The following is a 26939-nucleotide window of genomic DNA, read 5'->3' as shown; positions in this document are numbered from 1 at the left end:
CCACAGTCTGAAAGATGTGCTGGTTAGGTGCATTGGTCATGCTAAATTCTCCCTCTGTGTACCCGAACAGGTGCCGGAGTGTGGTGACGAGGGGATATTCACAGTAACTTCATTGCAGTGTTAATGTGGGCCTACTTGTGACTCAAATAAAGTTAAACTACAAATCTGATATTGGGATCCTTAAAATAATCCCCAAATCATTCCATTTTGGTCTATATTTCTTTCTGCATAAAAAATTTCAACCCCGGGACACCCCAAAGCATGTTTCAGTGAATCAGATATTTTTGAAGTGTAGTCATTGTTGTAATCTAGGAAGCACAACAGCCGATTTCTGCACAAACAGTAATGAGATAATGACTAGGTTGTGTTTCCTGGCTGGAAAGTCTAAGACTAGAGCTCATCGCCTCGGAATAAGAGAGGGGATGTTTAGGACTGAGGTGAGGAGATGTTTCTACATTTGTTAAATTTTGGAATTCTTTATAAAAGCAAATTACTGCGGATACTGGAATCTGAAACCAAAAGAGAAAATGCTGGAAAATCTCAGCAGGCCTGGCAGCATCTGTAAGGAGAGAAAAGAGCTGATGTTTAGAGTCCAGATGACCCTTTGTCAAAGTTTTGACAAAGGGTCTTCTGGACTTGAAAAGTCATCTCTTTTCTCTCCTTACAGATGCTGCCAGACCTGCTGAGATTTTCCAGCGTTTTCCCTTTTGGTTTGGAATTCTCTACCCTGGAGGGCTATGGGTGCTTGGACATTAAGTGTGTATGATGGAGATCAGTGGATGTTGAGGGGTACGTGAATTAGGTGGGCAAGTGAAGTTGATGGAGAGCAGTGATGGGCAACGTCTGTCTCGTGGGCCACATGCGGCCCATCGGTACGGAGTGCGGCCCACGGGGCATTTTGTTGAATATTGATCGCATGCAGGGTTGCCAGATTCTGCTGGCTTTTGTCCACATACTTTTTTTCCCCCCTACCAGCATGACTAAAGTGATGCGCGTGCAAAGTAAGGGCACGTGAAGTGAGGTGCTTGCTGATAGCTCTCTGTTGATGCTGTGGACAGTGTGCTCCCTCTGTATCCAATCAAAGCGTAAACCTTTTTGTTTTTGCCATTTGAAGTTGATGACAGGTCTATTAATATACAAACGGTCAAGCAGTTTCTAAAACTCATTATGAAATATTTGACGCACTAAATGTATTTATTCTGATTCATGGGGCCATGGCTGGTGAACAAGCCTGATTTCAATCTTGTGGCCCACTCACTAGCCTAGGTTGTCCATCATTGATGTAGTTGGTCAGCCATGATATTGAACAGTGGTGAGGGCTGAAGGGGTCACCTGGCCTATTGCTGCTCCTGTTTCTTTTATAATCTATTTTTAGTGAAATTGGCTGAGGAGCAAATGTTGGCCAGGGTGCTGGAGAGAACCTTCTTTTGTAAAAGATTCTTTGGCACTATCTCAGTGCACCATTTGAGAGGGTGGAGATGGCTTCAGTTTAATGTCTCATCTGAAAGATGGCAAGATTTGCACTGGATAAATTAACTATACCCTTAGACAGTGGTATCGATAAGGTGAAAGGCAGGTTGTTACTTCAGAGTAGGGCAGGAAAGTGGGGCTGCAGGATATAATGAATTAAAATTCCGAATAGATATCAGGGAAAATGTTTTCTCAAAGATAAACTTGAAACAATCGTAAGGTGATAGAGCAAAAGCCTGGGAATGCCTTACAATAAAGTTAGATGCTACCATTGGAGAGTTAACGTAATATAAATGGGTGGCACAGTGGTTAGCACTGCTGCCTCACGGCACCAGGGATATGGGTTCAATTCCGGCCTTGGGTGATTAGCTCTGTAGAGTTTGCACCTTCTCCGCGTGTCTGTGTGGGTTTCTTCCGGGTGCTCTGGTTTCGTCCCACAGTCCAAAGATGTGTGGATTGGCGTTGCTAAATTGCCCCTTAGTGTCCCAAGATGTATAGTTACGTGGATTAGTGGGTAAATGCGTGGGGTTACGGAGCTAGGGTGGGGGTGTAAGCTTGGATAACATGCTCTTTTGGAGAGTCGGTGAAAACGTGATGGGCCAAATGGCCTCCTTCTGCACTGTAGGGATCCTTTGAAATGTGCCTGCTTTGAAGAAATGATCTTTTCTCACCCCTGGCATTCCTCGTATTTTGATTCTTATTTCACTGGGTCACTGACTGCATCAGCTTCTCAAGTTGGTGCCTTTCTGCTGTTGCTATTTTTTAATGGGGGGAATAAGACACCTGTTCCACATTTGCAACAGCCTTTCTAAATATTGTTATTACCGTGACAACTGGGCCTTAACAAATAACAAAGGAAAAACTCTGCAGCTTGGGTGCCCAGTTTTATAGGCAGAGGTTGGATTCCATTTTGTGTGAACTGTGCCACACACCAGTGACTGTCCAGCATCTGTTCCCAAACCCTCCCCTTCATGGAAATTTATATTGATAAAATTTGGAGGAAAACACTTGGGATTACGTTGTTACACTCCAATAAACACTGTTTTGGATTGAAAGCAATGTTGTTTCCAAATGTAACACAGGTAACATTCAAAAAATCTCTTGGTTACAGCTAACCCAGAATGAGGAATAAACCTCGAATTACGTGAACTTCAGGTTTTGCAAAAATGAAGATTTCATGGCAGTTGGCGTGGCACAGTGGTTAGCACTGCTGCTTCACAGCACCAGGGATCTGGGTTCGATTCCCGGCTTGGGTCACTGCGTGTGCGGAGTCTGCACGTTCTCCCTGTGTCAGCGTGGATTTCCTCCGGGTGCTCTGGTTTCCTCCCACAGTCCGTAAGACGTGCTGGTTAGGTGCATTGGCCATGTTAAATTCACCCTCAGTGTTCCCGAACAGGCTTCTGTATCAGTATTCTGTAACTTGATTTTGTGTCTCTGTGCCCTGTTTGAGAGCACATTTCCACTCCATCTGACGAAGGAGCAGCGCTCCGAAAGCTAATGGTATTTGCTACCAAATAAACCTGTTGGACTTTAACCTGGTGTTGTTAAAACTCTTACTGTGTTCACCCCAGTCCAACGCCGGCATCTCCACATCCCGAACAGGCGCCAGAGTGTGGCGACTAGGGGATTTTCACAGAACTTCATTGTAGTGTTAATGTCAGTCTACTTGTGACAAGTAATAAATAAATTTTAAACTTTGAAGGTGATAGTTTTCGGGAAGTTGAGGAATGGGCAGTGAACACTCTCCTTTCTCAACCCCTCAATCTTCGCCCTCTCTCCTGTTGTGAATTGCAGAAATGTCACTAGAATAAGTTAACTTGAAAGATCTGCCGGATGATGCAGTCTGTTTGGATAGCAGCTGGTATGCTGTGACTGAATTAGGCATGATGTGGAGTAAAATCAGACAATGCTGGATACACTTGGCAGATCAGCCAGCATCTGTGGAGAGGAAAATGAACCTTCACCAGAAACTAAAAGTTGGCAGGAAGAGAGCAATAGGGAAAGTTTGTTGTTGTTTGGAGAGAAAGCTGATGAAATTGTGTAAGTGATAATGGGACAGTTATAGAAGAAAAAGATGGGTCCAGAGGAGCTTTGATTTTCACAGCAGAGGGACAGAGATCTGTGGGAAATCATTCCGGGGAGTGTAGAATCATAGAATCCCTACAATACAGAAGGATGCCATTCGGCCCATCAGGCTTACACAGACAACAATCCCACCCTCTTCCCATTACCCCACACGTTTATCCTGCTAATCCCCCGACACTGAGGGGCAATTAATCCTGGCCAATCCGCCTAACCTGCACGTTTTTGGAGTGTGGGAGGAAACCGGAGGAAACCCATGCAGACACGGGGAGAACGTGCAAACGCAGAAAGTGACCCAAGTCGAGAATTGAAAATTGAGCCCAGATCACTGGGCTGTGAGGCAGCAATGCTAACTACTGTGCCCTAATAAAATGCAGGTAGATCACAAGGTTATGTACTACCTTTATTGATTCTTTCATGGGATGTGGTTGTCGCTGGCAAGGCCACCATCTGTTGCCCATCCCCCTAATTGCCCTTGAACTGAGTGGCTTGCTAGGCTATTTCACGGGCAGTTAAGAGTCGACCACATTGCTGTGGATCTGGAGTCCAGATTTCCTTCCCTAAAAGGACATTAGTGAACCAGATGTTTTCTTTACAGCAATCATTGATGGTTGTCATGGTCACCATTACACATATACTTTATATTCCAGCTTATTAATTGAATTTAAAATCCAGCAGCTGCTGCAATGGCATTTCAAGCCATTTTTAAAATGTATTCATTCATGGGACATGAGTATCGCTGGCTAGGCCAGCGTTTAATACCTTCCTCAATTTGCCCTTGTTCACAGAATATTAGCCTGGGCCTCTGGATTGCTAGTCCACTTAGTTACCACTCCATCACCGTCTGCCCCATATCTCGCTGACTGTGTGCAGGTAGGGGATCCACATCTCCTCCACTCCTATTTGCTCTGGCATAGCCAATCCTCAGTTCCAGGAGCTGTTGTCCAAGTGGAAATGTGAGCAGTGGTAAAGACCTGAAGTTGCTTATGTGGTGAAGTCAACATTTGGAATTAGTAATGGGGATGCGATGACCTATTGGTATTATCGTTAGACTATTAATCCAGAAACTCAGTTAATGTCCTGGGGACCCGCGTTTGAATCCCACCACGGCTGATGGTGGAATTTGAATTCAATTTTAAAAATATATATATCTGGAATTAAGAATCGACTGATGACCACAAAATCGTTGTCGATTGTTGGGAAAACCCATCTGGTTCATTAATGTCCTTTAGGGAAGGAAATCTGCCAACCTTACCCGGTCTGGCCTACATGTGACTCCAAAGCCACAGCAATGTGGTTGACTCTCATGAATGAATAAAAAAAAGTTTCTATAATCCTCTTATTTTTCCTTGAACTGAAAGCCAGTGGTGCTGGATGTTGTTTTTTAATTAAAGGTTACAATCAGAGTTGGCACTTCGCATCAGAAAATGTAATGCAAAGTTTTGTAGGAGAACCAGACAGTGAGGTTGGGTATAAAGGATTGGAGGAGAGTATTTTGATAGTGAAGCTGTCTTTTACGTTGACTGTGCTTTATTTACATCATGTGACAGGAAAGCTGGATTTTGCAAGTGTTGCCATTAACCTGGGATCTCGGGTCCAGGAACACCTGTGTTTCCTTTGGGATACCAGGAGGGTGGGTCCCAGAGACAGGTCGGCACAACATCGAGGGCCGAAGGGCCTGTACTGTGCTGTAATATTCTATGTAAAGCAGTTTAAATTGGATGTGAAGCTTTGGTGATGTGTATCTGAATCAAAATACTTCCGTCATCTCATTTTATTTGACCTACTTTTAAAAAAAAAGCTTCACCTTGCTTTTTTTGTTCTCTCCACTTCCGAAAACATTTATTCCTTGCTGGGACCCAGTTCCAGTGCTTTTAATGTTTTGAAGCTGGACAATCTGTCGACAGGATGTTAAACTACCAGAGCACACAGCACTGAGCTGGGTCATGTCTTTGAAACGACCATTTGCACATATAACACTTTGGTTTGCTTGTACTTTCAGTCAAAGTAACTCATCTCTGCATGAAGTCATCTGACCTCCTAGATGTCACTGGCTGTGCAGTTTAATGCAACCTATTGTATAGAAATATTGCCTCTTGGAGGTGCAGGTGTGACTGTTTCTCAGAGCTCGGAGAATGCAGGCTTACGATTCTGTGACTAAGAAGCCGTGTGAAAGTACAAGAGCAAGATGTGTAAATCTCCTCAATGTGAGTGAATAAGGTAAAGAATGAGTAACCGCATTACTGGAAATTATCAGCTTTTTGCATCAAATCCTTTGTCTTTTGATGGGTGTGCGTGCAATTTTACATCTCATTGAGAGTTGTGATACAGGAGATTGGACACAAACGAATAACGTGGAGTATGACATGGAGCACTCTTGGGGCTAAAGGGATCAAGGAATATGGGGGGGATGGTGGGATCAGGATATTGAATTTGAATTGGCTATAATAGAGTTGAATGGTGGAGAAGGGCCGAATGGCCTACTCCTATTTTCTATGTTTCTATGTGATAGTATTTTTTTTGGACAATTCTAATTTCTGCTTGCTACAGTACCATGCATTGGTCAACTGGGCCAGTGGGCTGACCAATGGCAGATGGAGTTTAATTTAGACAAATGCGAGGTAATGCATTTTGGTAGATTGAACCAGGGCAGGACTTAATTAATGGTAGGGCGTTGGGGAGAGTTACAGAACAAAGAGATCTAGAGGTACATGTTCATAGCTCCTTGAAAGTGGAGTCACAGGTGGACAGAGTGGTGAAGAAGGCATTTGGCATACTTGGTTTCATCGGTCAGAACATCGAATACAGGAGTTGGAATGTCTTGTTGAAGCTGTACAAGACATTGGCAAGGCCACACTTGGAACACTGTGTGCAGTTCTGGTCACCCTATTATAGAAAGGATATTATTAAACTAGAAAGAGTGCAGAAAAGATTTACTAGGATGCTACCGGGACTTGATGGATTGAGTTATAAGGAGAGGCTGGATAGACTGGGACTTTTTTCTCTGGAGCGCAGGAGGCTGAGGGGTGACCTTATAGAGGTCTATAAAATAATGAGGGGCATAGATAAGGTAGATAGTCAATATCTTTTCCCAAAGGTAAGGGAGTCTAAAACTAGGGGCATAGGTTTAAGGTGAGAGGGGAGAGATACAAAAGTGTCCAGAGGGGCAATTTTTTCACACAGAGGGTGGTGAGTGTCTGGAACAAGCTGCCAGAGGTAGTAGTAGAGGTGGATACAATGTTGTATTTTAAAAAGCATTTAGATAGTTACATGGGTGCAATGGGTATAGAGGGATATGGGTCAAATGTGGGCAATTGAGATTAGGTTAGGGGTTTTTTAAAAAAAAGGGCGGCATGGACAAGTTGGGCTGGAGGGCCTGTTTCCATGCTGTAAACCTCTGACTCTATGGTCAAGCTGTGTTTGTTTCGTGAAATCACTGGTATGTCCCAGACTTTTAGCAGACCTTGCGGGAGTGGAGGAGTGGAGCAGGTGAAGAATGTTGCTATTTCACATCATTTTGCAGCAGCGAGTGATTGGATCACTAGCATTTCATTATTTTGCTAGCTGCAAGGAAGTGTGCCATTCTTTGAAGTGCAGTGCGCTCCAGAAAAGGCATGTGGCTGAAAGATTCTGGACGAATTCTGATTTTAGAATGTGTGGTGTTCAGCCTTACCGGGAACTGGGGAGATTGCTGTCAGTCTGAGGCCCAATCACTGAACACAATCTGTCCTTCCCCTAAATGTGTTAACCGCAAAAGGGCTGTGTTCTAATTGAAAATGTGCAGGGCCTTCTCACTAACTTCCACCTATCCCTGAGCCTAACTAATCTCCCACAAACCAGGAACCAGAGCATTCCTACTGTGCAGAAGAGGCCATTCAGCCCATCAAGTCTGCACCGACACTGACAGATTGTCTTACCCAGTCCTTATCCTTGAAAGCCCACGCATTCACCATGGCTAACCCTAGATATCTTGAGAAGTCTCACCGCACCAGGGTAAAGTCCAACAGGTTTATTTGGAATCACAAGCTTTCGGAGCGCTGCTCCTTCACTCACCTCACTTCTTACTGTGCCCACCCCAGTACAACACCGGCATCTCCACACCTCATGGCTAGACATCTTGTGACACTAATGGAACATCTTGGGATGACTCTTTCCAACTTTTACAGATGCACCATAGAAAACATCCTTTCTGGTTATATCACAGCTTGGTATGGCTCCTGCTCTGCCCAAGACCACTGAAAGATTCTGGACGAATTCTGATTTTAGAATGTATGGCGTTCAGCCTTACCGGGAACTACAAAAGGTCGTGAATGTAGCCCAATCCATCTCACAAACCAGCCTCCCATCCATTGACTCTGTCTACACTTCCCGCTGCCTCGGCAAAACAGCCAGCATAATGAAGGATCCCACGCACCCCGGACATTCTCTCTTGCACCTTCTTCTGTCGGGAAAAAGGTACAAAAGTCTGAGGTCACGTACCAACTGACTCAACAACAGCTTCTTCCCTGCTGCCGTCAGACTTTTGAATGGACCTACCTTGCATTAAGTTGATCTTTCTCTATATCCTAGCTATGACTGTAACACTACGTTCTGCACTCTCTCGTTTCCATCTCTATGAACGGTATGTTTTGGCTGTATAGCGCGCAAGAAACAATACTTTTCACTGTATGTTAATACATGTGACAATAATAAATCAAAGTAAGGGGCAATTTAGCATGGCCAATCCACCTAACCTGCACGTATTTGGACTGTGGGAGGAAGTTGGAGCATCCAGAAGAAACACACGCAGACACGGGGAGAACATGCAAACTCCACACAGACACAGTCACCTGAGGCTGGAATCGAATCTGGGTCCCTGGCGCTGTGAAGCAGTAGTGCTAACCACTGTGCTACAGACTTCATGTGTTGCTCTTAGTTCAAGAACATTATTGCCAAGAGATCTGATCTATCAGTACAGTTTTGCTCCAAGCATTGTGAAGTCAAAATGGCATCATAATATCTGAATTATTTTGAGCATTCGGTTTTTTTTAATTGAAGAGTTGACTCTGTTTAGTAATGCCAGAATTATTTCAGTGAGGTCAACACTGCCAGTGATTATTATATATCCAGGAGGACAGTGAGTAGGTAGCTGAGCTGTAAGTCAGACAAAGCAGGAATCCTCTGGGGGAGTGCGATGCTCACAAATCTATTTTCAGTGTTGAATATCAATGAGAATGGTGATACTTCAAAGGAGTGTAATTTAGGGAAAAGCTGAAAATGATCAGTCCAATCATAAGATTGAGAGAAAGAAGTAACTTCCTTTTATAAAGCAGAAAGCCACAGATCTGAAATGTTAACTTTTTTACTGTATCAAATGATTTAAAATATTATTGACTAAACATCCATTTTCTTGTGTAGGGAGCTTGCAGTTTAAACTATAGAAATAAGTAGTTTCTTAGTTTTTACTTTCCCCAGAACTACAAGTCTCGGAGCAAACAGTTCACAGTTTCTTCCAGTGGGTTGCTTCCTTTCTACTTTTCTAGCCAGCTAACTCCTAATCCAAGAATAGTCTTTCACTGTAAGGCTTACGTTGTTCCTTTCTTTGGCTCCAAGCCAGGCAAATCTTCCAGTCTCTCTCAACTCACCACAAACTCGTTCTTCAAACTGGGCATGAGCTCCAACCTGTGTGATCTATGTGGTGCACGATAGAGTCAGCATTTTATATACTTGATGTATGGGCCTGGTTCATTCTATTTTGTTCTTGCTCTCTACTTCTCAGTTGACTACAAACTACACAAGGCAAAACTTGCAATCCCTGTCTGTGATATGCCTGGATTTATAAGGAACCCTGTAACCTGATCTCAAAATGGATACCTCCATCCTCTTCCCCATGGCAACGGGAAATACATTAGCCTTATATCCAAGTAGAAATGAAGAGCAGTTATTTCTGATCCCAACACTCCTTTAACCTTGGAAGTAAAGAGATAGGTGATAGCCTGGGTAAGATACTCTGTCGGAGAGGGTGCAGACCCAATGGGCAGAATGGCCTCCTTCTGCACTGTAGGGATTCTATGAGATGGGAATGGCTTCACTTTTTTGTTTTGAGAAAATGACGGGAGGAAATCTGGATGATTAATAGTGCCCAGAGAAGAAAAAGGACAGAGTAAATGTCAGATCATAGTAAAAACTTACTGAAACAAACCCGTGAGCAGAGAGGATCGTGCTCGAGAAGGAATCCGAGCTTATAGGGGCTGAAGGACAAGAGGGGGGCAAAAAAAAAAAGCAAACATAAGAAATAAACAGAGGCGGAGATGCATGAAATAACTTCAGCTGTACCGGGTCACTTCAGGGTATTTAACAAAAAGGACAAATCTAAAGGCCAGCTGATTGCTTGTTGTGGGTTGTTTGATGTGATCTTTCCGTAGCTGGAGGGATAGTTTATTGCAAAGCCTGAAATCTGCAGTCGGTATCTATATCAACTGTTGGATGACACATCTGGGTGGTTTTTTTTTTAATTTATGGAATGGAAACGCTTCCATTTTGTAGAGGCTGCGGCCTGGCACTTTGTGATATCGGAGGGTGAACAGTGTCTTGTCTGTTGCGTGTTTGAATTCAGTTGGCGGGCTGTTTGCCTTTCAACTCGTGACCGGCTCTTCTGTGTTTTCAGTCTCGAGGGTGTTATGAATGGATTTAAAGGATAATTCCCACCATTCACAACATAGCTACTTGGGGTTATCCTGTTTCACTTGGCTGAGAGCTCTGTTTATGCTGCTGTATGTCGGAGATGGCTAAGATTCCGGTGTCCATTTCTGCCCAGAGCAGTGCATGGTGAAACATTCCTTGCTTGCTCTGATATCCTTTCGCCTGCTTGGGGCCCATGAGTCATTTAAAGATGTCCTTTGTCTGTGCATGAATTATTGCAATCCAAATGTTCAGTTTAAGAACCGGTTTTGCTTTTTGCTGCTAACTTCCTTTTAATGAAAGTATGTTTTGGGACCTTTCCTGATCAGCTGGGGCTTCGTTATAGGTAGGAAAGAGGGGGAAACCCAGGCAGCTTATCCCAGATCAGTGTGTGTAGGACTAGACTCTCAGCACAGTCAGACCGCTTTGGCTTGCTTGGCAGTGAGCCCGTGTCCCTGTTGAACCTCAGTCAGTATTTTTTGAGCATCAGCATTGATTGCTTTGGGGAAGATTCTTAGAAGCCTTTTGTCACTAGAATGTAATGTTTCTCTGCTTGCAGCTGGCTGAAAATGCCTCTGAATGTAAGGCTTCTTTCCTCCTCACAGATGGCATTTATCCCGACCCCTAGGTCCGCTACCTTTTCTACCCTGCAGTCCAGGGTTGTCGCTTGTGTTTGGCCACAAAAGAGTACTTTCCTCTCCCCTGAAGTCTCTTAATTTAGAAGAAGCTATGTTCACTAACTGAGGAGTGGGCTACTGCTGCCTCTCAAAGCAGTAAATATTTTTCATTTTGAAGTTCCTTTGTTGCTCGCTCTCTCGCTCCCCCCCCCCCCCCCCCCCAAAAAGATTTCATGGTTCATAAATCGTTAGCCATCATTCAAAGGGGAAATCCTATCTTCACCTCTTGTCTACACAAGCAAACTTTCCGTCAATGATCACTGGGTAGTGTTCAACAGTAAGAAACCTCCCTAATCTAGGATGCTGAACAAGTTAGAGTGCAGATACATCAGTACCTGTACCTGGTGTCTCCTCTTCCATATGGCTCAGTTAGTCACTAGAGAACATGGCTAAGCCACGGAGTGGAAGTTTAATTTAAAAAAAAATCCTTATAAGCAAAATAATTTTTAAACTTTCATAACTCTGAACCTGCCTGGAATGTTTCATCCAGGGCTGATTTGGGGATGGGGAGGAAGGTAAGCAGTGCTCAGGTGAGTGAGTTATTTCAATGTTAATGACTCTGCATTCCCCAAATTTTAACAGATATTTAGACAGCACCCGAGTTGATCCGAATACAGCCAGTAATTGCCTTTCCAGCATTGCCTGTGCGGGTTAGGTTGATTGGGCATGCTAAAAATTGCCCCTTAGTGTCCTGAGATGCGTAGGTTCGAGGGATTAGTGGGTAAATATGTAGGGATATGGGGGTAGGGCCTGGGTGGGATTGTGGTCGGTGCAGACTCGATGGGCCAGATGGCCTCTTTCTGTACTGTAGGATTTCTATGATGATTTCTATTAGGAGCAGCCCGTAGCAAACCGTCTGGCCCTCAAAATCTAACACAGAAGGAATTTGAACACATTTAGGACTGTAGTGACCAGATTATCAGGGCCTGCAGGCCCTAATTTGGTGCCTCTCATCATGCATCTTTGTACTGGAGAAACCTGGCTTAGATTGAACAGTCTTATTTACACATGGCCCCCAATTCCTAGGCCAGGAAATTGCTACTTGCAAATGTATTTACGAAGCTCTGCGCAGGTTTTTTTGAGAGTCTTGCATCATTCTCTTTTGAAGTCTTATTTGGGCGTTGTATTCAGAATATTGATATCACTGTGCCAGCCAGTGAGTGGGAGGTGAAATAGGACTTGCGGCAGGATTTCCAAACAGTCTCTTTTACAGTAACCAGCAAAGCAAGCTGTCAGTTTACCAAGTCCATTATTAAAGAGCCTCAGTGAATCACATGAAAGAGAGTTCAGCGTCTTCTCTCACTAAAAGGGATAGCACAGTGGTTAGCACTGCTGCCTCACAATGCCAGGGACCCGGGTTCAATTCCTGGCTTGGGGGACTGTGTGGAATTCTTCACACTCTTCACTGAGAATTTATTTTTCTTTGTAAAGATCAGGCATTTCAACTAGCGATGGTAGTGGGGAGAGAGAGATGATATTCTGAGATAAACTTGAATGAATGAATGTTATTTTTGTTAGTCCAAATGAAGTGAAACCACCCAGCTGTATAATTATAGGTTTGGCTCTGCCAGAACCTGTGTTGTGTTCGGAGAAAGCATTTGCGTTTCATTGCAGAATGCAAAGTGATAACTTGAGCTAGATTATACTGAAGACCTGTGGGTGGTAGTTGTTGGGCTCTTCTAACGTGATGTGTTTGTACTTTGTAAATTTCAACAAAAAGCCTGGCACGTGTAATCAGAGCTATTTCAAGACCGGAAAGGGAAGACATGCAGTGAAAATGAGGAGTGCTGGGAATTTGGTAGTGAAGGGAAATGACTGACAAAATGGGTGGTCCAAAAGAGGACTGACTGATTCTAATCTATTTTTGCAGCTACCTTCTGCCTCATCAGTTGATTTTTTTTTTGCTATGGTATCAACTTCATGTAAGGCATTGCCTTGTGTGGCTCAGGAGCCCCACTCTGACATGCCAGTCTCTGATGTGGAGATGCCGGCGTTGGACTGGGGTAAACACAGTAAGAAGTTTAACAACACCAGGTTAAAGTCCAACAGGTCCAACAGCCCTTCATATTGTTGGACTTTAACCTGGTGTTGTTAAACTTCTTACTATGCCAGTCTCTGCCATGCTTCCTGCAGAGGAAGACAGTGGTGTATAAATTGCACAATTCATTGGCCTCTGTTTTGTCTGGACCCCCTCGGCCGTCTGAGCTTTTTGCTTCCTGCTCTCCCAATGCTTTCATACAGTCAGCGTCACGAGGCCATCGCTGTCAACCACTGTCTCCCAGGTGTCAGTGCCCACCCTCTTCATATCTCACTTTTAGGCGTTCATGTAACGGAGGTGTGGATGTCCAGGAGGTGGTGACCCAGTAGCCAGTTCACTGTACAGAAAGCCTTTGTGTTTATGGCTGCCCTCCATCCATTGAACCTTGCCGAGCCAGCACAGACACCATTGGCTTAGCAATGAGTGTATGCTGATGATATTAGCACCCTAAGGATCTCCGAGTTGATTATCAGGTCCTGGGTGACGAGGATGGCGTCTGAGACAGCGAAACTGTCCAGCCTTTCTCATGCCTTTGTTGTCCAGGTTTCTCCTCTGTAGAGGAGTGCGCTGAGGACGCAGGTTTGGTAGACTCGCAGTTTGCTGCTGTTCTCAGTCAGGTTGCTGTTGTTCCACATTCTCTTACTCAGCTTGGACATAAAAGCTGCGTGTGTTGATTCAGCATCAAGTGACACGTTGCAAGTGATTGTAAAGCCGAGACATGTGAAGTTATCATCAGTCTCCAGCATCATATTGTCAATGCTGATAAATGGCTGGCCCATGACATTTGTCTCCCTGATACTGATGTTCAAACCAAACTCTTTACAGGTGTGAGAGAGTCTCCATTTCCAGTGAAGGTGTTCCTCAGTATGTCATGTTAGTGTGGCATCATCAGCACAAAGTAACTGATGGAGACTTGAAACACCTTTGTCTTGGATCTCAGGTGAACAAGACTGTGCAGTATTTCTGTCAGTTCTGGTGTGTAAGAACATTCACTACTTACGGCCTGAGGGCAAATTATAGCAGCAAAGAGAATATGCCAAAGACTGTCTGCTGCAATACAACCCTGTTCAACCCCTCCTATTGTGGATCTCAAAGGGTTCCGATGTTGCCCTGTCATAACAGGCCTTACCCATCATGTTGTCGCCCTTCATATTGTTGTCAGCCAGTGGTGTAGGCTGGAAATGAGAAGCAACCCAGCATACAGAAAGGGGCGGCACTGCTGCTTCACAGCTCCAGGGACCTGGGTTCGATTCCCGACTTAGGTCACCGTCTGTGTGGAGTTTGCACATTCTCCTCATGTCTGCGTGGGTTTCCTCCGGGTGCTCCGGTTTCCTCCCACATTCCAAAGATGTGTAGGTTAGGTTGATTGGCCATGCTAAAATTGCCCCTTAGTGTCCTGAGATGTGTAGGTTAGAGGGATTAGCGGGTAAAATATGTAGGGATGTGGGGGTAGGGCCTGGGTGGGATTGTGGTTGGTGCAGACTCGATGGGCCGAATGGCCTCTTTCTGTACTGTAGGGATTCTATGATTTTTATGAAATCTTCACCTACACACACACGAAGTGCCACATCGACCTGTTATGTGTCTCCAAGAAGAACAAAGGTTTGCAAACTTGAAATCCTGGAGTGAAGGGGAACAGATATGTCATCCAGTTTCCCATCTGTCAGTGATTTTCTTTTTTCTCTGCTTGACTGAACAGAACATTATAGCACAGAAGGAGTCATTCGGCCCATCCTGTCTACACCGGCTCTCCAAATGTGCATTTCATCACATGCCATTTTCTTGCCTTCTGCCCATAACCCTGCAGATTATTTATTTTCAAATAATTTCTCCTTGAATGCTTTGATTGAACCTACCTCTACAATGCTGTCAGGCAGTGAAATCCAGACCCTAACCACTCACTGTGTAGTTTTCTTCTAATATCGCTCAGATTGCCACTTACTTGAAATCTGTGCCCTTTCGTTCTTGATCTTTTCACGAATGGGAAGTTTCTCCCCAGCTGCGTCCAGAGCTGCTTTTTTCTGCTAATGTATACTATCAAAGAACTGTTTACTTTGGGTAGCCAACGCTCTCAATTTTGGGAGCAATAACATTAATGGTGGGCCAGTAATTACAGGGAAGCTCAATTGTCAGCGTGTGTAGAGTGCATTCCAGAGTATGCCTGATACTTATGAGGGGGTTCCTGGGAATGCCAGTAGTTGCAGGGGGCCTTGGCACATGTGTTTGACTACCCTGTTTCCAAGTCTACCGCTGAAAGCAGCAAAAAGAGAGTGGCACACCAATGAGAACAATACTTTAGTGAAACAAAATAAATATTGGTGATTTTTGTAGTTGTCCACTTGAATTGAAAACATCCGATTATAGATTTTGCCTGTCCGAATTTGGGTTGTGCCTGGCGAGAATGTTTTGAGTTGAATTTCTTGATGCTTGTAGACTTGGCACTGGTGAGCAGTTTCCTATTACATGTTAAGAGTAGTACACATTATTAAAGCATGAACTCAAACATCGTTTATCCTTCTAAAACATATTGGTACCATTAAATAATATTTTTTGTGGGGCCTTTAGCAGAGCAAAATGCTCCAAATTGTTTTCCAGAGAAATATAGGAACGGGGGTAGGTCATTCATTCCCCTCTCCCCGCCCGAGTTTGTTCTGCCATTCAACAAGATAATTGCTGATCTGTGACATAACTGCATATACAGTAATTCATCGCTTAAATGTTGTAGCTGCATTCCTGAAAAGTGCAACTGTAAACGATGCCACGTTGACTGAAGCAGATTTTCCCATTGCAACCAATGTAAAAGCTTTAATTGGGCCCTGTAGGATCATTCCTCTCCGGTAAATAATACATAAAAACAAACTGCTAAATTACTGTGTTTATAAATGAAATAATTTTTAAAGTAAAATAGATTTAAAAGCCTAAAAGAGATGTATTTACTTGTACTTGCCTCCCCTTGCTGCCTTCTCCACTTACTGACCCTCTCGCTTGACGCTTCCCTTTCCCGAACCCTTGCTGTGAGTGGGGGCTCGAGAGGCATAAAGCCTGTACGGAGTGAGAGCAGCTTCAAGTTGCAGGGCCGTGGAGCGAAGTGGTGAGCAGGAGTGTTGGTGGGCGTGGGGGCGTCACGCGACCTTGCACCACATCCAGCTCGTAATGACATTAAAGCGAATCTACAATAATTCTATACCAGCCCCATTTAAAACGTACTGTTAAATCAAAACGATTTACAACATGGGCAGCTTAAAATGAGACGTCACCGTCCGTGCCTTTACCAGAACTAGGGGTACATGTTCATAGCTCCTTGAAAGTGGAGTCTCGGGCGGACAGGGTGGTGAAGAAGGCATTCTGCATGCTTGGTTTCATTGGTCAGAACATTGCATACAGGAGTTGGGACTTTTTTTCTCTGGAGCGTAGAAGGCTGAGGGGTGATCTTATAGAGGTCTATAAAATAATGAGGGGCATAGATCAGCTAGATAGACTCCCCTACCTTTGGGAAAAGACTAACACTAGAGGGCATAGATTTAAGGGGAGAGATACTGAAGGGTCCATAGGGGCAATTTTTTCACAGAGGGTGGTGAGTGTCTGGAACAAGCTGCCAGAGGTAGTAGTAGAGGCGGGTACAATTTTGTCTTTTAAAAACCATTTAGACTGTTACATGGGTAAGATGGATATAGAGGGATATGGGCCAAATATGGGCAATTGGGATTAGTTTAAGGGTTTTTTAAAAAAAAAAGCCGGCATGGACAAGTTGGGCCGAAGGGCCAGTTTCCATGCTGTAAACCTCTATGACTCTAACTAACTGCTGATTTTGGCAGAGATTTCCAAACCCCCGTCACCATTTGTATATAGAAATGATTCCTAACTAAGGCCTGGCTTAGGCTGGTATTGGAGCAGTGCTCAGAGTTGTGGGGCTTCTCAATGAGCACTTTATAATCAAGGGTTTGATCAACCGGAAACCAGTGTAGATCAACAAACACTGAGGTGAATGTGTGAAGGGGATTTGGCGCAGCATGGACAGCAGTTTAGTTGATATCAAGGGGGAGAGGGAGGAGAGACGAGAGAGGCCAGATAGGAATCATAGAATCCTACACTGCAGAATGAAGCCATTCGGCCCATCGAGTCTGCACCAACAACAATCCCACCCAGACCCTATCCCCGTAACCCCACGTATTTACCTTACTAATCCCACTGACAAGAGGCAATTTTAGCAACCTAGCCCACTCATTTTTGGACTGTGGGAGGAAAACGGAGTACCCGGAGGAAATCCATGCAGACACAGGAAGAACGTGGAGACTCCACACAGTGACCCAAGCTGGGAATTGAACCGGAGTCCCTGGAACTGAGGCAGCAGTGCTACTGTGCCACCGTCCCGTGTCACGGCATCAAGGGGTATGGGGGAAAAAGTGTGACTATGACATTAAGATAGAGGATCAGCCATGGTCATATTGAATGGCAGAGCAGGCTCAAAGGGCCAAATGCCTACTCCTGCTCCTCCTTTCCGTAACATCAGCTAGACGTACTTTTTTCTTTTTCTCTCAGCAAATTCAATTTTAAAATGCACTTGCACAACGGCAGTATTGTTGTAGCTACATGAACTACTTGGCTCCATTGTTTTCCAATTTGCCCCTTCTGTTTAAGTTGGGAGGAGTATTAAATCTTTGGTGTTTCGGAATGATTTCTCACACAATGATTTCTCGTTCCATTAGGGGATGGCCACAGCAGAGAGAGGCAGCAAGAGCAAATCTGAGGCTTCTAGCTTGCTCAGTGGAAGAATAAAGCATAAGTGCTGGCTGTTCTGATCCTCTCAGAATAAGACTTCTGAGAGAAGTGGACCTTTTGTTGCGAGAAACTCTTCTCATCTTTTGTAATTCATTATTTTATAAAGATTTGCAGTTGCTTTTCAGCTCACTAGGAGACGAGAATTTTTTTCAAACAGTTCTTGGGAAAAGTTGTTATTGAGCAGGTGTTTTAAAAGAAAGAAAATACTTTTATATATCGCCTTTCATAGTCTCAGGATGTCCCAAAGCATTTTGCAACCAACAAAGTACTCTTTAAAGTACTATCGCTGTCGTAATGTGGGCGATGGGCAAGGTGCCACAATAACCTTATTGTTCGATTCCCGGCTTGGGTCACTGTCCGATGTGGAGTTTGCACATTCTCCTCGTGCCTGCGTGGGTTTCCTCCGGGTGCTCCGGTTTCCTCCCACAGTCCAAAGATGTGCGGGTTAGGTTGATTGGCCATGCTAAAATTGCCCCTTAGTGTCCTGAGATGCGTAGGTTAGAGGGATTAGTGGGTAAAATATGTAGGGATATGGGAGTAGGGTCTGGGTGGGATTGTGGTCGGTGCAGACTTGATGGGCCGAATGGATTCTTTCTGTACTGTAGGGTTTCTATGATTCTATGATAACCAGATCATCTGTTTTGTTAATGTTGGTTGACGGGTATTTTGGGATCTTTTACCAGAGTTGTGCGCCTGAGGGTTGCAAATTAAATGAAGCAGACATCGCCCATCATCTTCACCAACGTCATCTGCACGAGCAGACATCATTAAAAACCCTGCAATCTTCCCTGGCTCTTTAGCCGTGTCTCGGTCCCCTGTTCCCGTGTAGAACCTGCCAGGGATTGCTGAATACCCCATTACGTCCCGCGCCAGCTTTCTGAGCCTTGGTTTAATGTCTCATTCAAAAGACAGTAAATCCCACTGTACAGCATGCACTGCACTCAAGTGTCAGCCTAGATGATATACTGAGGTTTCCAGAGTAGAACATTAATCCATGACTTTGTGAATAAAGAGGGGAGTGTGTTACCCGCTGAGCATGCTGACTTCATGTTTGATCGTTCTCTGAACTGAAGATGGGACAAGATATTGGTTTTAGTCGCTTTTGTACTGCTGCCAAGTGACTGGCCTTCTGTAGGGGGAGGCGGTGGTATAGTGGCATTGTCGCTGTTAGTGTATTGTTACTGGACTGGTAATCCAGAGACCCAGGGTAATGCTCTGGGGACCTACATTTGAATCACATCATAGCAAATGGTGAAATTAGAATTTTAAAAAAAAACCTGGTATTAAAAATCTAATGTCCAAAAACCATTGTCAGTTATCGTAAAATCCCAAACAAAAACAGAAAATGCTGTAAAATCTCAGCAGGCCTGACCGCATCTGTGGGGGGAATCTGGATCACCCTTCATCAGTTCTGACGAAGAGTCATCTAGTCTCAACGTTGATTCTTTTCTCTCCCCACAGATGCTGTCAGACTGCTGAGATTTCCAGCATTTTCCGTTTTTGTTTCAGACTCCAGCATCTGCAGTAATATACTTTTATCTTTGTCGTAAAGTCCCATCTGGTTCACTAATGTCCTTTAGAGAAGGAAATCTGCCGTCCTTACCTGGTCTGGCCTACATGTGACTCCAGAGCCACAGCAATGTGGATATGAATCTTGTATTTTTCAGTTGAGGCTGAGCCTACAGTTAATTTGCATGTTCATTTTCTTACTTTCGGATACTAGGGTTTATTATGAACAAGAGTAGGCCACTCTGCCCTTCGGTACTGTTCTGCCATTCCATTAAATCATGAGTAATTTGGACGTCACACCCATTTTATTGCCATATTGATACCCTGACCTGATGGAAATGTTTTAGCCTGCTCCTTGACCCCAGCTGGAATCAACTAATTTATTACAACTCATTGACCAAACCTGAAATATTCTTGGTCTGAATAGCTTGGCCATTCCTGGGATAAACCCCACGAGACATCAAACTACTCGGATAGTTTGACATCGGGCACTCCCGGGGTAGACCCTGTGTGACATTGGGTACTCCCAGGGTAGACCCCGCAAGACATCAGACACTCCCAGGGTAGCCCCCGCGCCACATCGGACTCTCCCGGGGTAATCTCACTTGCACGTTGTAGTCTTCCTTAATGACTCCCCTGATACCTCTTATCTTCCTGGATAGTCCCAGGACATCCTAGCCTTTACTTTGTGAATGTAAGACTTATTGTTTTTGCTGTCCAGATAACAGATTATCTGGAAACTTTTCTTTCAATGCAGCGCATGTTCTATTTTACAAAACTGTGTAGAAACGTGGAAAATAGGAGCATGCGTAGGCCATTCAGCCCTTCAGGTCTGCTCTGCCATTCATTATGATCATGGCTAACCATCCAACTCAATAGCCCAACCCGCCTTCTGGCATGTTATTGATTATCGTTGCCACATTCAATTCACATGTTGCATGGGAAGCAGTAAGCAATTGGCTCAAGATATGTTTGTTGAAATAAGAGGGTGCTTTTTTAAAAAATTAGCACGCCCCAGAATTCTATAACAGACAGCATGTTGAAGGAATATTTCGGAGAGTTCAGTCACTATCTTTATTAATGTGACATGCTGTTTCTTGTATTGTGCTGCTAGATTCAAGCAAATAAGGCACAGTTGACAGTCCCTGCTGGCTGTGCATCATGGCAACAAAAGCTATAACATGCTTTTCATTACTCCTGACCAGTTATATTTAATGCAAGCGTGTGAGATCTCTAAAACATTGAATAGTGATAAAAAGATCTATGAAATAAGGACAGGAAATACTGGAGGTGTACACACCCGGTTCTGCCAGTGCTTGAAATTATTTGAACTTCTCACCCTTGTGTTCAGATCCCCTTGTAGCCTTGCCTGTTGCTATCTCTGTAACTGTCTCTTTTCTTTCTCCACCCCCACCCCCTTCCCACCAACCTTTGAAATCTTTGCGCTTTCCCAATTCTGGCTAACTGGATTCTCAATTTCTTTTGTATCTCATTGACAGGCATATCTTCGGCTGTCTGGGGCCTGAGCTAAGGAATTCATTCACTCCTTAACGCTCTCTCCTTCTCTCCTACTTAGTCGGAAGTCTCACAACACCAGGTTAAAGTCTGATAGGTTTATTTGGAATCGCAAGCTCACCTGATGAAAGAGCAGTGCTCTGAAAGCTCATGATTCTAAATAAACCTGTTGGTCTTTAACCTGGTGTGTGTGAGATTTCTTACTGTGCCCACCCCAGTCCAACACCAGCATCTCCACACCATCTCTCCTCCCTAGGCTGCTTAAACCCTACATCTTTAGCCAAGCTTTTGGTCGCCTGACCTAATATCCTGTTGGGTGTGTAAAAAAACAAAAAGTCTGAACACTCCTGTGAAGAACCTTGGGACATTTTGTGATGTTAAAGGCATCATATAATATCTTGCCTGGCCAGACCTGGTGATCCGCTTAGGGACCATAATGGTTTGTGTGGAGTGGATAAAGGTTGAAATTCAAGATGCCTGTTTTTGCAATAAAGCCACAAGATTTCAAGCTTTGAACAAACAAAAACAAACTTACAAGTTCAGAAGGAGAAAACAATTTATACTCTGTCCTGTACTCTCACATTCAGGTTAAGTATGAGGTACATGTGAATTAAAAAGAAACTATGGTCAGACATAAAAACAGAAAATGCTGGAAAATCTCAGCAGGTCCGACAGCAGCTGTGGAGAGAGAACAGAGCCAATGATTCAAGTCGGGATGACTCTTCATCAGAGCTGTCATCCAGAGTCATGTACATTCAAAATGTTCGCTTTGTTCTCTCTCCACAGATGCTGTCAGATCTGCTGAGATTTTCCACCATTTCCTGTTTTTGTTTTCAGATTCCAGTATCCGTAGTAACTTCCTTTTATCTTTGTAGTTGGACACATTACAGAGTAAATGAAAGAAGGATTTCTCAACAAATCGCCCAGACATTGGTCCCACTGTGAGTCAAACCAATCTCGCTGAAAGTTCATCTTCCCCACCAGGGTTTCCATTCTCTAACCTTTGAAGATCTCTCCTTGTAATTCTCTCCCAAATCGGCTCCCCCCCCCTTGCATGACTTGGCCCACCTCACGGTTTCAGTCTTGCCTTCTGAGATTCCCTCTCCCTGGTTTCCCAAGTGTACACAACACTAGCTGACAAGCACACTTTAGAGCTGTGACGGAGCCCAGCAGAACACCACTGCTCTAAAGAACAACCTTCGCCCCAGCAGCCCTGTAGCTCTTTAACTTAACTGGGACTTGTTTCTGTCCCTTTTGTCTTTGTGACACTTGTGGGCTAACTGACTGCCTCAAGAAGAGCAGCTCACTGACCCTTCAACTCCTCTGGGGACATATCAAAGCACCCCCAGAGGATCCCACCCTTGTTCCTAGACAGGAACCAATGCAACAAGCTTCCTGATACAATCTCCCAAGACTTCTAATTTAGAATCCAGAGATACAATAATCAGTGGATTTCATGACATTATATAGAATATGAAGGGGTTATTTAAGCAATTTATTTGAGTTCTTTGAGGAAGTAACGTACACTGTGGATAAAGGGGAACTGTTGAATGTACTGGACTTCGATTTCCAGAAGACATTTGATAAGGTGTCACATCAAAGCTTATTTCAAAAAATAAAAGCTTGTGGTGCAAGGTGTAACATATTGGCATGGATAGAACAGAGGCCGGCTATCAATAAACGGAGTAGGCATGAAAAGGCCTTTTTCTGTTGGCAAGGTGTAATGAGTGCTATGTCACAGGGATCAGTACTGTGGCCTCAACATTTTACAATGTATATAAGTGACTTCGATGAAGGGGCCAAAGTTGAGGTTGCTAAATTTGCTGGTGACACAAAGATAAGTAAGAAAGTAAGTTGTATGGGGACATCAGGAGGCTACAAAGTGAAAGATAGGTTAAGTGTGCTGCCAAAGATCTGGCAAGTGGAGTATGATGTGGGAAAATTTGATGAGAAAAGTAAAAATGAAGCGTATTATCTAAATGGTGAGAAATTGCAGCGCTCTGAGATGCAGAGGGATCTGGGTATCCTGGTGCATGAATCGCAAAAGGTTAGTATACAGGTACAGCAAACAATTCGGAAAGCTAATAGAATGTTATTGTTTATTGCGAGAGGAGTTCAATATAAAAGTAGGAAGGTTATGGGGCATTTGTGAGGCCACATCTGGAGTTCTGCGTGCAGTACTGATCTCATTTAAGTAAGGTTGTGAATGCATTGGAAGCAGTTTAGAGAAGGTTTACTAGATTAATATCTGGAATGGGCAGGTTACCTTATGAAGAAAGGTTTTGTTTGGCCGTATACCTGTCATTGATGTTTATTTCCATCATTTTCTTTTGCTTTTTTCAAGTTTTAACAATATTCTGCAAGTGTGGCAATGATCTGGCTGGAACATTTCTACCTTTGCTTGACAGTTATTCCACTTTAGTGTGAAGATCAAACCATGTTAGGCTGTTGACTCAATGTGGCCTTAACCTCTTGGCTTGAGTGTTCTCAAGTTCTGGATGCAATCTTGGCTTCAAATTCCTGTTTGTATCTGTGTACATCCAACACCACTCTGTTTATGTGAAAGCCATACTAGAACAACAAAATTAATATATAAGGTATTCATAACCCTGGGATTGTTTATAACTCCAGGACATGAGTACATTTTCTGTTGCATTGCAAGTAACCAAACTGATTCCCTGGGATGGTCCATGAGGAGTCTGGACTTATATCTTTTGAAGTTTAGAAGAAACAAAAACTGATCTCATTGAAGCATACAAAATTCTTACAGAGCTTGATGAGGGTAGATTCAGGAGGGACACTGTCTTGGCTAGGGGTCTATAGCCAGGAGATGCAGTCTCCCTCATGGCAGATACTGAAATTTGAATTCAGTATAAAAAATGTGGAATTAAAAGTCCAATGACCATGAAACCATTGTCGATTGTCGTAAAAGCCCATCCGGTTCACTAATGTCCTTTAGAGGAGGAAATCTGCTGTCCTTACTTGGCCTGGCCAACATGTGACTCCAGATCCACAGCAATGTGGTTGACTCCCAAATGCTCTTGGAGATGGAGGGCAGTTGGGAACGGGCAGTAAAGGGTGGCCCAGCCAGCGAAATAAATTTTATAAAAAGCGGCATTTAGGACTGAGATGATGAGGAAATTCTTTGGAGAATCTTTGGAATTCTCTACCCCAGAAGGCTGTGGAAGCTCAGTCATTGAGTATGCTTAAGACAATGATCGATAGATTCCTAGATATTAAACATATCAAGGGATAAGGGGATAGTGCGTGAAAATATTGAAGGAGAAAGGTGGGGCAGGCTCAAGGGACTGAATGGCCTCCCCCACCCCTCTATTTCCTGTATTTCCAGTGAGGTGTTTAAGCCTCATATCATTGCAGCGTTCAACAATCAGAAGTACTGTTTACATCCATAAACCAAATTAAATTGAATTATTTCTGTGTAAAGAGTGATTAGTTCCAGCAATTAAAATCAATAACAAATTGCAGAAAAAAATCCTGATTCCCCTTTGTGCCATAACAAGCGTGTGTTGTTATCATTGCTGTATCTATGTTGGACATTTAAATAGCATGAGTGGTACAGTGGTTAGCACTGCTGCCTCACACAGCACCAGGGATCCGGGTTCAATTCCGGCCTCGGGTGACTGGAGTTTGCATGTTCACCCCGTGTCTGCGTGGGTTCCCTCCGGGTGCTCCGGTTTCTCCCCCACTCCAAAGATGTGCGGGTTAGGTTGATTGGCTATACTAAATTGTCCCTTAGCTTCAGGGGGACTAGCAGGATAAATACGTGGGGTTACGGGAATGAGGTCTGGGTGGAATTGTGGTCGATGCAGACCTGATGGGCTGAATGGCCGCCTCCTGCTCTGTAGGGGTTCTATGATCAGAGATTGTGAATAGCTAATGTTTGTGACATTGGGATCTACTCGTAAGGTTTTTTTCCTTCCGCATTTCTGCTTCAGTTTAGAAAAAACTGAGGAGTTTGGTATTTGAAAACACCTCACGGGAATCACCTGTCCCTTCTCCAGGCTTTCTATAGAATTAGGTTTTAATTGTGTACTATAGTTTTCAATGATCTATTGTCGTCCACATTGACTGCAACCATTAACTGCAGTGCAGACAGGGCTACCTGAGTGATGCACCTGTATAGTGCTTGTTTGACATGATGCCTAGAATTGAATTAAGTGAGAGTCTTGGACACTAAAGTTTCCCTGTCTTGCCTTTTATTAAGTGCTTTATGGCTAATGAAGTGCAGTTTCTGTTGTCATGCATGAACACTGCAGCCACTTTCTGCACAGCAAGCTCCCACCAATAGAAATTGGGGATAAATGACCAGATATTTAGGTAGTGGTTGAGGAGGAATATCTTTTAACCTGGATATCTGGCGAACTCCTCTACTCTAAGTAGTGCTGGGGGTTTTTGCTTAGTCCATCTGAGAGCGCAGATGGGGCATCTGTATTGACTTCTCCTCATAAAAGCGGCACCTCTGACAGTCCTGCACTTGGTGCTGCAACACTCTAGTCACTGGAGTGAGATTTGGATGCACAAACTTCTGAGGCACGAGTGTATCTTTTTAAAAAATCAGCCAAACATGACCTATTAACTCCTGCTATAAATTGTAGCTATGGGAGAGAAAGTTGGATAAGAATAGATTCAGGTCTAAATCCACAGTCAAAGAAAATCCTCACATGAATAATGGCTACCTTGGCCTGGAGGAGGATTGGCATTTGTAGTGTAGCAAGGAGTCAGTGCCTTCCTCCGTTGTGAGAATTTCGGGGACAGCTGAATAGCGTGATGCATGCGCCGCACAATGATTATAGATGACAGTTGTGCTTTTCTTTCTGTTGGAAGGCTAGAGCTGCTTTCTAAGGAGGCCAGACTAATGTGGGAGAGTTACTGCTGGCTATCTATCTGCCAACAGGCCTTGGGTCCTGAGACGATTGAGATTGATGGATCTTTAGGTAGGGTATCAACAGATTTGAAACAAATGCAGGTAAATAAGAGTTGAAGTACAGATCAGCCACAATCTAACTGAGTGTCAGAGCAGGCTCAAGGGCCTAAATCAAATTCATATAATCCCTACAGTGCAGGAGGAGGCTGTTTGACCCATCAAATCTGCACCTACTCTCCAAACGCGCAGCTTATCCAAGCCCACACCCTATCCATGTAACCCTGCGCATTCATCATGACCAATCCCTCTAACCTACACATCTTGAGGCAGTAAGGAACAATTTAGCCTGGCCAATTCACCCAACATGCACATCTTTGGAGTGTGGGAGCACCCAGAGGAAACCCACGCAGACATAGGGAGAACATGCAAACTCCACACGCACACTGACCCAAGGCTGGAATTGAACCAGGGTCCCTGGTGTTGTGAGGCAGCAGTGCTAACCACTGTGCCGCCTCTAATGATTTTGTATTCCTGTATTGTCCAGTGACACACTTTTCAGTGGGCTGCAGACAGGTCTTCTGGATGCCACATTGACTGGATGTGGTGTGGGTTGATGGGAAGACCTAGAAAGGAAAGTATTCCACATTTTTCAAAATAGCCCAGCTAGAAGGAGCTAATCATAGAAATCATAGAAACCGTACAGTGCGGAAGGAGGCCATTCGGCCCATCGAGTCTGCACCGACCACAATCCCACCCAGGCCCTACCCCCACATATTTTACTTGCTAATCCCTCTAACCTACGCATCTCAGGACTCTAAGGGGCAATTTTTTTTTTAACCTGGCCAATCAACCTAACCCGCACATCTTTGGACTGTGGGAGGAAACCGGAGCACCCGGAGGAAACCCACGCATCGCACTCCCTGATTTCCTGTCTTGGAGTAATCGTATCAGTCTTTGAAACTTCACCAATCATTTCCACAGCAGCTAGTTATGTTGTTCTTTGCCTTACTCGATCTGTTGCCAGCGATGTTCTCCACCTTTCCTTGCTGCCGCATAATGTTTCCTGAGTATGTCCACTAATCGCAATCCGTTGTATTATTTCTTGGTTTGTGCTGTGTAAGAGGTATCTGATTAGTTTCATGTTGTCCAACCAGCATGTCTATGTAACCATTGCTGCTCCCTCTTTCATTCCTCGGTGTTCAAGGTCCAAGTTCCACGTTTATACAATGTATAAACTTGTACTGTGTCCATATATATAAACGCTCAATCCTTTCATGTGTTTGGCTGCAATTTAATTTGACGGTTGCACAGAAATAATTGATGA

General features: G+C 44.0%; 1 protein-coding gene across 2 annotated transcripts in view; it reads left to right on the top strand.

The window, feature by feature from the left end:
* zzz3 (zinc finger, ZZ-type containing 3) overlaps window positions 1-26939 on the top strand; it is a 132171-nt gene that overhangs the window by 16251 nt on the left and 88981 nt on the right. The window lies entirely within an intron of this gene.

The sequence above is a fragment of the Mustelus asterias genome, chromosome 8, assembly GCF_964213995.1.
Source record: "Mustelus asterias chromosome 8, sMusAst1.hap1.1, whole genome shotgun sequence".
Lineage (NCBI taxonomy): Eukaryota > Metazoa > Chordata > Chondrichthyes > Carcharhiniformes > Triakidae > Mustelus > Mustelus asterias.
This window is presented reverse-complemented; position numbering and strand designations above follow the sequence as displayed.